The 2,500-nt window shown below is 63.3% G+C and overlaps 1 pseudogene; it reads right to left on the minus strand.

Moving 5' to 3' along the window:
• The window catches only part of LOC124579245, a 7,957-nt pseudogene that overhangs the window by 3,260 nt on the left and 2,197 nt on the right, over positions 1-2,500 (minus strand).

Genomic DNA, 2,500 nt, shown 5'->3' on the forward strand with positions numbered 1-2,500 from the left:
CGCTCGACATACTCGACAAAGCAATCCGGCAGGCCATGCGCCTTCAGCACGGGGCGAAGGGCAGCATGATCTACCGAATCGAATGCCTTAGATACGTCGATCGATGCCACAAAGACAGAGCGGCAGGAGCGAACTGCGTCGGTGAGAGCAGTGTCCAAGATGAAGGTATTTTCCAACATCCCATCCCGAGGGATGAATGCCCGCTGACGTTCGTCCACAGCACAAGCGCGCATCAGGCGTGACGCGAGAACCTTGTGAAAGGTCCGCGCCAACACCGAGCAGACCGTAATGGGGCGAAAGTCAGCGGGGGATGTTGGTGCAGCCGTTTTCGGGAGAAGGGACGTCCGCGCGCGAAGCAGGCGTTCCGGAAGGGCGCGGGCCAGAAGGAAGAGATTCATCACTTTCACCAGGACTTCGTGCGGCAGACGCCGCAACTCCGCTGGGGTAAGGCCGTCCGGCCCGGCTGCTGATCCCCTGGGCGGCAACGCGGCGGCGACCTCCTCATGTGTGACCGGCCCCCATATGCACTCGAGAGCGACAGGCTCTGAGTGCGGGAGGAGGCGGTCACGAATGAAGCCCGCGGTGGAGATGGGCTTCTTGGTGAAGAGGTCCGCCCAGAAGTCCAGCAGACCAGGGATGGCAGGTGGCGGCTGGAGCAGGGTGCCATCCAAGAGGCCGCGCACGCAACGCGCACGCGACCGTCGGAAGGCATCCTGCGTTCTCGCGTACTCCCAGCAGCGCCGCTTGCGCTTCTGCGTCGGCGGCGCGGCAGGCGGCCGCTTCGATGGTTGGCGCGGCCGCTGTGTCCTGGTGATTGATCTCTCCCCTCTGGACCCGACCGACGCAAGGGCATCCGGGAGCATGCCCAGGATGACATCGGGCGGCGTGCCCCGCCCCAGACCGATGACACGATCCAGGGCAGAGAAACGCTGGGCGGAAGCGGGTAGCCCCGCCAGATGCTCCCAGATGGCGGCGTCAGTCGGCCCCTCCGGCGGCGGCCCGGTGGTGTCGGCCGCGAAGTCCTCGGCTGCGTCGACGGGCGGCGCAGCGGCCTCGCCCGCGTCAGGCAGCGGGCTCGCCGCTCCCCGGCGGGACGCCGGCTCTTCCCCCCGACCGATCTCAAGCGCCTCCATGAATTGGCGGACAAGCTGCTTGTGGGCAGCTTGCCGCCGTCGGCACTTGATTGCCTCAAGCGTTCGGTCGGGGAACATCCTGATGAGCTCTTGATTTACAAAGAAGAACCGGGCGTCCCTCTCGAGGAACAGTTCGGCCTCTGCCTTGGCGAGCGACAGGACTTCTTCCTCCGTCCACCTCGCGCGATGCCTCTCCGTGACGATCTCCGCGTTGGCGGCCGCAAGATGTTGGCGGCGGCGATGGACCCCGAGACCGTTCTTGGTTGTAAAGCTGCGGTGGCACTCACTACAGGTATACATAGCTGCAAAAGTTACAAGATTTTCGGCACGGCCGGTTGGCCGGCTAGGTGCTGGGGGAGTTGGGGTGGCACCTTCAGCGGAAGGGCCACCACTTATTCTCTGCTTACTGCCCCCAACTAAAAAGGGATAGTGCGAGGGGGGGCTGGTAACCCCCCCAAGCCCCTGGTGCGGTCTTCCACTCTGCGAAATCAGCGGGCCCACGAGAAGGGGAGAAGACCGCAGGAGAGGAGAGGCTAAGAGGGCTAGGCCCATGTATTGCGCATCACTCTCCCTGTAACTATAACCCAAGGAAGGCACCTCGCAGCAGCAGCACGACTACATCAAGACCGCACTTCGAGAAGCCAAGTCCGGATGCAGCCACACCGCCGCCACTTGGCCACCTTAAGAGAGTCATAGTTACTCCCGCCGTTTACCCGCGCTTGCTTGAATTTCTTCACGTTGACATTCAGAGCACTGGGCAGAAATCACATTGCGTCAACACCCGCTAGGGCCATCGCAATGCTTTGTTTTAATTAGACAGTCGGATTCCCCCAGTCCGTGCCAGTTCTGAGTTGATCGTTGAATGGCGGCCGAAGAGAATCCGCGCACCCGCGCGCCCCCGGAGGAGCACGCTAAGGCGGACGCGGCCTCGCAGCAAGGAAGATCCGTGGGAGGCCAAGGCACGGGACCGAGCTCGGATCCTGCACGCAGGTTGAAGCACCGGGGCGCGAACGCCGCGCAGGCGCGCGCATCCTGCACCGCCGGCCAGCACGAGGCCAACCAACGGCGAGAGCAGACCACGCCCGCGCTAAACGCCCGCACTTACCGGCACCCCTACGGCACTCACCTCGCCCAGGCCCGGCACGTTAGCGCTGACCCACTTCCCGACCAAGCCCGACACGCCCCGATCCTCAGAGCCAATCCTTATCCCGAAGTTACGGATCCAATTTGCCGACTTCCCTTACCTACATTATTCTATCGACTAGAGGCTCTTCACCTTGGAGACCTGCTGCGGATATGGGTACGAACCGGCGCGACACCTCCACGTGGCCCTCTCCCGGATTTTCAAGGTCCGAGGGGAAGATCGG

Source organism: Schistocerca americana, unplaced genomic scaffold, assembly GCF_021461395.2.
Source record: "Schistocerca americana isolate TAMUIC-IGC-003095 unplaced genomic scaffold, iqSchAmer2.1 HiC_scaffold_303, whole genome shotgun sequence".
NCBI classification, from domain to species: Eukaryota; Metazoa; Arthropoda; class Insecta; order Orthoptera; family Acrididae; genus Schistocerca; species Schistocerca americana.